Raw genomic sequence first — 11,966 nt, 5'->3', positions numbered from 1 at the left:
AATCCTGGCCCCACCCCTCCTGCACTTTCATTCTTAGAGGAGATTGGAGCGGCTAAGCCAGCTCAGTTTCCCGGAACGTCCCGGGGTCGCACTCACAACACCGGCATAGCTGCTCAGCTGCAGGGACTCAGGCACCCCGAGGAAACCGGGTGCCGAGGGTCTTCCAGCCCCTAACTAGAACGAAGGCAGCGTCCAAGAAGCCTGTCCTTGGCTTCATTCTGCCCCCTGGTGGCCCACTAGGGCAGCACCGGCTTCCTGGCTGCCCCACGCCTCCCTTTCTTGCCTGCGTGGATGGCTCTCCTGGTCATACACACCCGCTGACCCACAGCCCCAGGTTCTGGGGCCCTCCTGGGGTAACCAAATATAGGATTGAGATTTGTCACCCCATTGGCCCTTAGTCAAACCTGCCTGAAGCCTTCTCAGATTCTAAGACCCTGAGCTGTCTTATCAGATAAATTAAGACCTTGAAGAATTTTCCATGAAGCCATGGGCCACATGTCACCCATCCATCAAGGAAGGTGGAGAATGCAGACCCAGGGTCAGAACTAGAGGGAGAAGGTCTCAGCGCTGGGTGACACACTTTGCTGCTTCTGGGGGCCCCTGGAGGGCCATTGACAGAGAGCGATCTCCTCCCATAGTCCTTCTGGGGTCTCATCATCGGGGAGTGGGGCAGTTTCCAGCTGCCTCCCTGATAATGATGCACTTTCAAGGAGGACCAACGCGTCTCCATCTTGTGCCTACTCCGGTCTCTGACCTGCATCTGCTTTGGGCTCCTTTACTTCTTTAATTCAACACCCAAGAGAGAGGACAGACCAAAGACAAAGGCTCAGAGAGGTTCGGCATGCGGCCTGAGATCCCTCAGCAAGCAGGGGCAACAGCCGCTTCACTGGCCTCGATCTTAACGAACACTTGGACCAAGCCCTGGATGGAGTTTGAGCTGGCTGTTTGCGATGGCGGGAGCCCCTGGAATGTCCCCCACACGGCCCCCCAAGCCTCCAACTCCTGCCTCATTGGTTGGGCTGGAGGCTCCGAGGGGTTTGCGCGGTTACAGACCAACCCCGCCGCCCCCAAGCAGCGCCCTGTGCTCACTTGGCGGGGCCCCAGGCGGGCTCAGCGCGAACGCCCTCCCGCACCAGTTCCCGCGCTCGGCTCGCCCCGCCCCCAGGACGGGCTGTTCTTGGGGCCGCTGCCAGACACGTCCTCCGCAGGTGCCGGCCTCTCTCCGGTGACGCGGCCACATGCGGCCCAGGCTCCGATTACAGGGCCTGCCTTGTACTCGGGGTCCGGGCCGGGGGTCCTCACTCCCCAGGAATGGGTGGGAGGGGCAGGGCAGGCCCTGCAGAGGGAGACTACGAACAAGGAACAGCCGCAGGCAGGAGCCGCCCCCAGACACGTGCGGCGGCCGCCTAGCCGCCGCCGCGGTTTGGAGGCGGGGAGCCTGCGCCCAGCTGCATGACTTGACTGGGCCCAGGACCCACTCAAGTTCTAGAAGTTCAGAACCACTGGGCACCCCAGGATCCTGATGCCCCTCTCTCGGGGATGAGGAGGTCTTAAGGGCTGGTAGGAGCTGAAGTCAAACACTGGGCCAACCCAAAGCCCCCAGCATTCCCTCTTTCCACAGACCGTGTGCAATGCTGGGTTCCCAGGCCAAGGAGCCCGCTTTACCAAGGAAATTATATTGTAGATCTTGTGCTCCTGGCTTCCCTTCCCCCACATCCCCTTTCTTGTTGGTACTAGCAGGACTCACAATCAGAACTTCCTGCCCACGAGGTTTACCCAGGACCCCTAGGTCCCTCCAAGTCACCTACCTTTGGCCTAGCTTCCAATAGCTACAGTGTCAGAGGAGCCCAGGATCTGCTGGAGAGGCTAGGGGAGAGAGCAACTCCCTAGAGAGGAGGGTGAGGATCCTCTCTGCACCCCAAGTATTTCTCCACTGCAGGGAGATGTAGCCCACCCACCACCACAAACACACTCAGATCCCCAGACTGAACCTCAGGGGTGAAAGGAGTTGCCAAAAGATACTTTCTTTTATTATAGTTTGAGACACAGTCTTCCAGTGGACCCGGCTGGCTTCAGACTCAATATGCAGCCAAGGATGACCTTGTAGTTCTGATGCTCCTGCCTCCACCTCCTAAGTGCTGGGATTTCAGGTACACACCGTAGTGCTGGGGATGTGTGTGGTAGGCAAGAACTCTAACAACTGAGCTGTGTCCTCAGACCACAGGACTTGTAGACATTGTTTTGTGTGACCTCACTTAATCCTGTAACATCCCTGTGAAGGAACCAAGGCCAGAGAGGTAGCTCAGGATCCCGCTGTAAATGGAGTTTGAAAGAATACGGCTCATCTGGGACCTGGATGGTCAGGGCGGGCGGGCTGGTGGGAGGAGGGGGGCTTCCTCACTTCCTTCATTAACCCTCTCTGGCCTGTGTTTTAAAGAGAGAAGTTAGCCAGGCTGGAAGTTGGAACATCAGGGCCTAGGACAGCTCCCAAGGTAACAGTCCATCTTTAAAGTGTCTCCTCCAGGACCCCATGCTGAGGTGAGCAGGTTCTTCCCCAGCTGGGCGACTCAAGGCTGAGGCAAAAGTGGCAAAGACAAGCTACAGCAGAGGCCTCCTGCAGCCTCAAGACCAAGGCTGGACTCCTGCTGCCCCCTGGTGTTCAGTAGCCACATTACAGCAAGAGGGCGTCACCGGGGATGTGAAAGCTGGTCCTGCCCACAACTGTGCCTCACACCTGAAGGTGACCTGGTAGGGATCTCGCTGTTCTGAGGCTGCATGCCCTCAAGATTATAGTTTTGCCCAATGTGTCCAGTGAGAACTGTTAAAAGCCCAGATACTTGGGGAGCCAGGGCCATGACTCACGCCTTAGGCAAACTGGCCATTAGCCTGTGGGTCTGACCTGTCCCCCAAGGCTGGTAAGTAGAAGGACAAAGGGAAGGAAGGCCAGAGGCAGGGACAAAGTGCCTGCTGTAAAGACTGAAGGCGCCCTATGTGGTGATACAAGTCTTTAAGCCCACCACTTGGGAGGCAGAAACAGGTAGATTTCTGTGAGTTCTGGTTTATATAGTGAGTTTTAGGGCTACATAGTGAGACCCTGTCTCAAAAAACAAAAACAACACAAACAAACAAACAACAAAAAAGCCAAGACTAAAAGGGGCACAAACCAAAAAGGAGGGAGAGATCAAGCCCCAAGGGAAGTGAGGTCTCTCTTCCACCATTCCTAACCTCCTCCCCTCCTCCCCTCCTCCCCTCCTCCCCTCCTCCCCTCCTCCCCTCCTTCCCTCCTTCCCTCCTCCCCTCCTCCCCTCCTTCCCTCCTCCCCTCCTCCCCTCCTCCCCTCAGCCCTCCTTCCTAGCGCCCACCTGCTCCCTCACTATCCCCCACAGGCCTGGCCTGCCTCCAGTGCCTTCTGCCTTCTTTCCCTCCCCTGAAACTGCTGCACAAAGCCCCAGGCCTCAGAGCTCCAGAGTCAGCTGTGCCGGCTAGGAGACATGTCCCCTGGCCCTTCTTGGGCCTAGGTGACCATGTGAGTGGATATGCTTTAAGGTACAAGGCACAACAGTGACGGCTTAGCAGCTCTCAGGCCTTACAGTCAGTAGTTCTTCACGGGACGGTGGCTACGGGCAGGACCCCAGGTCTGCGAGCACCCCAGCCTTCTCAGATGGTTGTAGCAGAGAATGAGAGTAGGCGCTAAAGAGACCACTGGAGCCAGGTGGAGGGGGGTGGGGTGAGGTTCCATCCCTGAAGGCTGGTCCACCCCACTCACTCCGTGGATGGGGGCAAGTGCAGAAGGACCAGGCAGAGGCCCACCCTCTTACTGGCTGTGTCCTTGGGCAAGTGTATGACCCTCTCTGTGCGTTGGCCTTCTCGTCTCGTACACGGCATGTGAACTGTCCAAACAGGCCTTCCTCGAAGGTGCCTTACTACCTTCTTCCCTTGGTCGCCCCTAACAACGCCGAGAGGAAGGCTCGGACCTTTCCGGGTGACCCCCTCCCACTGTGTTGCAAAGAAAACTGGACATTTCCTTTGATCCCAGGGGTGGGGGGTGGTGCTAAGGGAGACTCGGACCACAACAAAAGCACTTGCACCAATAGTCACGTGGGGTCCCCTAATCCGCAGCCTAATTACCAGCTCTGACAGCACCACCCCTCCCCCAGCAAGTCAGCAGTGGCCCATTCCTCCAGTCTCTGCACACACATGCAGACTCAGTAGTGTCTCCACCAACCCACTGTATCCGGCAGTGCGCCCTCTCCGTCCCAAAGTTCCCAGGCTATAGTCTCTAGATGCCAATAACTGCATGGAATCTTCAGGAGAATCAATGAGGCGGAGAGCAGGGTTCACAGCCACATCCCAGATGGGAAAACTGAGGCTGGATGGGGGCAAGTGTCTTATCTAAGCCTGGTCGATCATGACTGTTGACCACAGAGCCTCATGTGAATGCTCCCATACTAGCAGTCCCTCTGCCGGGCTCCAACTTCCTCTGCTACCTCCTTGTATCACCCTAGACTTTTATTTTGAATGGGATTTTTTAGAAAGGATCTCCTGTGTAGCCTAGGCTGGCCTCAAACTCACAACTAACTGTCCTGTCTCAGTCTCCTGAGTCCTGATTACAAGCAGTACACCATGCTCAGCTTCCACCAGGCTTTGGATGGCAGCAGACAGCCAATCAGGCCAGTGCTGAGCCTTAGTACACGTGGATTTCAGCCTTGGTGCCCTGGGCACGGAAGAGGACATGGAGTCTCTGGGCCTGGGCCTCCTTATCCCAAGCCAATACTCTCCCGTTGTACGTGTTTAACCAGCACACAGAATAGGAGCATCTGCTTTGCAGTAAGTATGCCTAGAAGCTGAGCCCTTAGGAGCTTCCAAGCAGGTGGGTAGGGAGAGAAGTCCCAGGCCCAGCAAGACTGGAGACAGAAGGGATTTCAAGATGTTAACCTGTGCCACACTCACAGGTGGAAGGGATCTGCCAGCAGCTGGACAAGGGATAGACGCACCCAGAGATGCCATGTATGATCATGGCAGGCAGAACCCAGGGGATAACCCATGGCAGGCTCTGATAGGCAGCCTTAGTTTGGCATATTTGTTTCAGAACCAGTGGGGACAGAGAGACTTGGGTCTTCACTGGCCACTCCCTGGGTTGAATGGTTGTACCTGAGCCCCCCCCCCCTAGGTGGGGACCCTAGGGTGTCTCAGAAACTTACCCAGCTAGCCAAGTGTGGTGATGCACATCTTTAATCTCAGTACTCCAGAGACAGCAAACACATCTCTGGGAGTCCAAGGGCAGTCTGGTCTACAGAGTGAGTTTCAGACCAGTCAGGGCTTCACAGTGAGACCCTGTCTCAAAAGAGCAAGGTAGAGGGTGGCGGGGGGGGGGGGGGGGAGTGAAAACGTCTCCTCACACCTGTAATCCTAAACTCAGGAGGCAGGGCCAGGAGGATTGCCTTGACTAGTCTACAGAGTGGGCCCCTGGCCCAAAAAAAATAAAATACAAGAGCTGGAGAGATGGATCAGTGGTTAAGAGCACATATCGCTCTCCCAAAGGACTGCAGGTTGATTCCCAGCACCTACCTTATGCAGCTCACACCAGCACCCACATCATGCAGCTCACACCTACATAAAACCCAGAAGCCAATGACTCTGGCCTCTGCAGGTACCTGCACATGTGACTATGCACTCACGTGTACACACATGCACATACAAACACAGAGAGAGAGAGAGAGAGAGAGAGAGAGAGAGAGAGAGAGAGAGAGAGAGAAACCCATTTAAAAAAATAAAATAAATATTTAAAAAATACAAAGAACAAACCCTGATCCCTTAACTGGGGTGCAGGGGCAACCACTGCAAGGGAAGCTACAGGACCCCCAACACTCTTGTCTGGTCTGATCAGGAGGCCAGCTGCGATACCACAGTGGTCTGTGTGGCTTCCAAAGATCAGAGAAGGGAGGGCCCTCCATCCCAATCAAGCCAAGGACTCCCGAGACAACTACGGGCTTCACCAGATCCTACCCTAGTCTCTGGTCATCTGGCCTGGGTTGGAGAGACAGGGCCAGGCTCTGCACATTGCAAATTCTCACTCAGAAGCTCAGTGGACACTTTTATAGACTTCTGGGAAAGCCTTCATCGGTCTCCATTATCACTATCAGCCTGGACTGTGTAAACTCCCAGGGAACAGACCCACAGTGGAGCTTAGTGGATGATGGGAAGCTGTCTGCCCAGCCTGGATCCCACGCTCTGATGCCTCAAGACAGTCCACAGGCTGTTTCCTGGCATTGACACCAATAGAGGCTACCTGACACATTGCCGCTTTCTGGCAACAGAGGAGAGAGCTGTAGACCTGGGCGCCGCCTGCTGGCCAAGGTCTGAAACTTCACCCGCTTCAACAGAGAAGGAACCTGAGACAGGCTGAGACCTCGAAAGCCTGAGCAGGGCTGTTACTGCATTGAATCCTGACCCCTGCTCTGTCCCCAGCCCCAGTCAAAGCCCTGTTATTCCCGAAGTACCACAGAGGTGATTCTAAAGCTTCTCGAATGAATTGTTTGGACTGAACTGTTGGCTACACTGGAAAATGCTCGTGTCGGGCCACAGGAGATAGAGCACACACCTAACTGCACACAAGGACCTGAGTTCTGGCCCAATAGTCACAAGCAGACTCAGGCACAACCCCACACTGCCCACTCCCTTGCTGCCTGCTCACAGTCCCCTCTGCTGACAAGCCCGGAGCCCTCATCCTTCTGTAAAACTCCTGGTCTGCTCAACTCAGGACAGCTCCATGCAGCAGAACTGGCGACGGGGTTAGCTCTCCGGATTGCTACCCAAGGTCTCAGGTCAACTCTTCTCTCCATAGATGTGTAGGTCCCACTGTTCAAGGCTCCTATCAGACCTAAGACCCACAGCCTTATCCCCTGCCTGTGCTGGCTGTCTCTCAGCTCCTCAGTGGCTCCTCAGCCAGGCTATTCCTCTGCAAGCCCACAGCAGGTCAGATCAGAAGCCCAATGCTACCAGTCAGAGCATGACTTCCATGTTGTGGCAGCTGGAAGGAGATGTTCCCACAGTCTCAGGCATTTGGGTACCTGGTCCCCAGCTGGTGATGCTGTTTTGGGGAGGTGTAGCAGGAATCTTAAAAATTCTTATTAATAAAATCAAACCTGGGCCAGGTATTGGGGTGAACACTGGAAGATCAGAGAACCAGAACAAGCCACAGCTAACCTCACCTGGCCAACTTCTCAACTGGTCTTGTTTCCTCAGACTGGAAGCTTCTGTGTCCTCATTCCAATGGATCTCAGCTGAATTGTGCTGCTCGAAAGCCTGAAAGCTTAACCAGCTAAATGCTTAACTAGGCCAAATGCCTCTAGTTCCTGGTCCTCACGCCTTATATATCTTTCTGCCTTCTACCATCACTCCCTGGGATTAAAGGCTCACTCCCTGGGATTAAAGGCCTGTGTCACCATGCCTGGCTCTTTCCAATGTGGCCTTGAACTCACAGAGGTCCCAGATGGATTTCTGCCTCTGGAATGCTAGGATTAAAGGTGTGAGTGCCACCATTTTCTAGCCTCTGTATCTAGTGGCTGTCTGTTCTCTGACCCCAGATAAATTTATTAGGGTACACAATGTTTTGGGGAATACAATACCACCACATTTCCCCTTTTTTGCCTTAAATTAAAAAAAGCTTATAACTAATACAAGAAAAATTACATCCAGTAAGTATATACAATATACACAGTCAAGATTACATTAACGATGTCTAGTCCATTAACATTTGACAGATTCAGATAAAAAACTCCATTAATATATAACCAATGTCCAGTCCAGTAATATTTGACAAATTCAGACAAAAATTTTTCATTACTTATCCTATTTAAAACAAGTAGTTCCTTTTTAAAAGTAGATTCAAAAACTGACCTTTTTATCTTACCATTTTCATAAAAGTTTCAATAATCTACCCTTTGTCATTTTTATATCTTCCCCTTTTTCTTTTCAGTGTAGATTCAGTGATCTACCTATTTATTTATCCTATTATTTCTTTATCTTTTTTCTCAGAGTAGATTCAACGATCTATTTCATATCTATATTCTCTTTTTCTTTTTGCTTTCTAGGGGTGAATCTTTAGGGAATCTTGAAAAGAAAATTTTTGGGTTAATTGTCAAGTCCTGTATCATTTGTTCAGTCTCTGCATATTGAGAAAGTGCAGGGCTTGTTTCAAATCCTTGTTCAAATAGTCTGTCAGGCTGGATCACCTCAGCCAGCCAACTCGAAATTGTCCTGAGCAGTTTGTAGTCCAAAGTCAATCTTTCCATGGTGTTAATCAGCTTAATGGCTTTACCGTAGTCCATGTGGAATCATCGTTGTGGGGTCCCATCATCCTTTTGAAGATTTCAAAGTCACTGTTAGGTGTGGTCATGGTTCCCTGCAGACTTTTTTTTTTTTTTTTTTTTTTACCTCCTCTGTGGTTTGGAGTAATCACAGTCTGATAAATGTCTGTCTCTCAGAACCATGAACATTCTTCCCTAGAAGAGAAAATCTTCAGGGAGACTTAGGAGGTCTTGGAGGAGCTGTGTCACTGAAGGCAAGTTTTGAGAGTTTAAAGGTTCACACCATTTTGAATTCACTCTCTCTGCTTCCTGTTTGCAATTCTAGATGTGATTTCTCAGTTTCCAGCTCTAGGCGTCATACCTCTGTTCTGCCATCATGGACTTATATCCATGGAAACATAAAGCCAGATGACCTCTTCCTTATATAAGTTGTCTCCCTTGTGGTGTTTTATTACAGCTTAGAAAAGTAACTGACGGGCTGGAGAAACGGCTCAGAGATTAAAAGCACTGGCTGGTCTTCCAGAGGTCCTGAGTTCAATTCCCAGCAACCACATGGTGGCTCACAACCATCTGTAATGAGATCTGGTGCCCTCTTCTGGTGTGCAGGCATACGTGCAGGCAGAATACTGTACACAAAATAAATAAGTCTTAAAAAAAAAAGTAACTGATACAGAAGTTGGTACCAGGAGTAGGGTATTGATGTGACAGGCCTATTCATTCTGGGCTTTCAGAAGAATGCAAAAGACATTGGGATTAAAAACAACAACAACAGTTAAATGTGATAAACAGAGCTTAATGAACCATCTGAGTAGCCTGGAAGACATTAGTGCCAAGAGAAATGCAGATTGTGGAGGCTCAACTCAAGAGATTTCAAAAGGAACTAGTATTAACAACTAGGCTAGAGACTGTTCCTGGGGTATTCTGGCCAAAAGAATGCATTTGCTTTCTGCCTTTGACCTAAGAGCTTGCCTGATGCTGTTTAAGAGTAACAGGCTAATTTCACTGACAGAGGCAATCTCAAGACAGCCTAATATCGACTCTGGGGAGTGTTTACTGGTGATCACTCTTATACAGGTCTAGAGTGAAAAAGAGCAGTGGGGCAGAAAGAAACACAAACGTGCAGTTTAGAGAGCTAAAGGACACTGGCCAGGTGAGCGCTGCAGGCGAGGCTGGTGCTGAAGGGAGGCTGCCGTGGAGATCTGCACCATTACGGAGAGGCCTGGCATGCACTGGGATAAAGCTAAGCTTCCACTCTGTGAGAAAGGAGAGCATAAGGCACTTTCTGTTCCCGGAATGACAGCAGTCAAAGCCGCCACTGGTGTGTTTTCAAGGGGAGAGGGTCTGCCCAAGCTGGCCGCCAAACTTTGCAATGCTGTCTGTGTGGTGCTGGCTTTAAAGTCATGAAAGAGAAGGGGTCATGGGCTCCTTCTCCACGGTTTCAGAAAGCCACCAACCAGGGGTTACAGTTAGGAGATTTGAGGACTTGAGTCTCAGAAGACACTTTGGACTTCAGAACAGTGTTGAGACTGAGAGACTGTGGGGACTTTTGTAGCTAGACTAAATGCGTTTTGCATTACAATATGACCACAAAGCCTCTCGGGGTGTCACAGAGTGGTGGTTTAAATGAGATGTCCCCCATAGTCTTGGGCATTTGAACATTTGGTTCCCAGTTGGTGATACTGTTTTAGGAAAGCTTAGGAGGTGTGGCCTTGTTGGAGAAGTTTGTCGTGGGGGCAGGCTTGGGGAGTTTAAAGTTTAAACACCATTTCAAGTTTGTTCTCTCTGCTTCCTACTTACAGTTCAAAATATGCACTCTCAGCTTCCAGCTCCAGCTGCCAGGCCTCTGCTCCGCCCGCCATCATGGGCTCTTATCCCTCTGGACACATAAACCCAAAGAACCTCCTTCTTCTGTAAATTGCCTTGTTCATGGTGCTTTATCACAGCAACAGAAAAGTAAACAATACACGTATTGTCACAGCTGAGATTTTATCTGTCCCCCTCCGTACGTGTACTATCAGCACTCCAGTAAAGGATGCAGAGGGCTGAGGAGAGTGCTTTCCCAGAGCGGCTCGATATCCCAGTGCTGTGGAGATAGGCAGAGACTGATAAGCCCTGGGGTCCCGGTGACAGTGGATGGGCTGCTGTGGAATAAGTAACACCCGACATTGACCTCTGGCCTTTACGGGAACTTACACACATGAATATACATAAAAAGAAAGAATGCAGACCCACTGCGGAACATATTTAGATTACAGGACTTAGAGAAATCCAGCTGGAACTGATCTGAAAGCTTCTTTCCTGCTGGCTAGCTTTCATAGTATTGAAAGTCACTTTGCAGGCCACAGGGAGAGAGAAGCCATCCCTGGTCTTACCCGGCAGCAAACCCTGCATGCTACAATACTAACCCACCAAGAAAAATGTGTCCACTGGCGCAACAGTGGCTTGAAAGCTGTGGGGGTAACTAACCACTCTTGGCTGGGACGTGCTCCGCTGGAGGGAATTCAGCCCTGGTATTGTAAGCTCAGTCAAAAGCACACGGCTCGGGCGGTCACAGGCCCTAGGAAGGAATCTACTACTGTTGCCTTGCTAAATGGATGTTCTCAGACTACCTTCTACATGTTCGTTTATACACATAAATTAATGCTGTTCTTAATCTTAGCCAGAGAGTCTTCCCTTGCAGTGAGCAGCAGTGATAAGGATAAGCGATTGTTGAGAATAAGCAGTTGATTGAGGATATGCTGAGCCCTGAATGGGACATCTGTGTCAACCTGACCTCCAAGGCTCAGGGGACATCAAGGAATAGGGAACAACGAATGTCAGCGCCAGAGGATGGAGAGGACTGCGAGGAAGTGCTGTGTCCTGGACGTGACACGGTCATTGTACCCACGAAGTCACTGCAGCCATGGTTACCTGCACACGATCAAGACAACAGACTCAGTCAACAGGCGGTACTAACTGGACTCGGTAAGGAGAGAGAATATGAAAGGGGGGAGATGTGTTGGGGGTTATGAGAGGGAGAACTGGAAGAGTTAGGTGTGCATATGATCAAGATACATTGTATCCTTGTATGAAATTGCCGAAGAATAAATAAATGAGGTACTTTAAACAGGTACAGCCTGCACACAGTAGGTGCTCAATAGTTAAGGGAAGTCCCTGCTTCACAGCCACATCATTAAGCCCAGGAAATCATATAGGCAGTATCTCTCTCTCCTCAGGGAAGCTCTGGTGTGTCCTGAGCACGTAGCAGTCACAGTGACTTTCTCTGCACATGTGACCATGTACCTGCCCCTCTCTTTCTGCCCCTAACCCCACTGAACCCTTTAAGTCCAAGCCCCATCAGGTGTTCTCAGTTGCCTGCACTTGCCTCTGAGCCCTATCATACTCTTCCCACTGCCTGACATACCCTTCCTACACCTGCTACATCTGTATTCCTCAGGACCCTGACGACCTCTCCTGAAAAGCTGCCTCCCAGCCCTGCCCCAGAAAGGAATCAGCCTCTTCCTGCAGCTGTCTGGATTAGTCTCCTTGGCAGAACAGTGGCCATGTGAGTAATACTGGCCACCATAGAAAGCTACTTCCTCTTTGGAAGGAGATCCCTGTTCCTCTCTAGCCAGAAGGGCAATTTTCCCACACTCCCTCACAACCAGGAAGTGCCCC

The sequence above is a fragment of the Peromyscus californicus genome, unplaced genomic scaffold (genome assembly GCF_007827085.1).
Source record: "Peromyscus californicus insignis strain IS unplaced genomic scaffold, ASM782708v3 Scaffold_4__1_contigs__length_199733344, whole genome shotgun sequence".
NCBI classification, from domain to species: domain Eukaryota; kingdom Metazoa; phylum Chordata; class Mammalia; order Rodentia; family Cricetidae; genus Peromyscus; species Peromyscus californicus.
Note: the sequence above shows the minus strand (reverse complement) of the source record.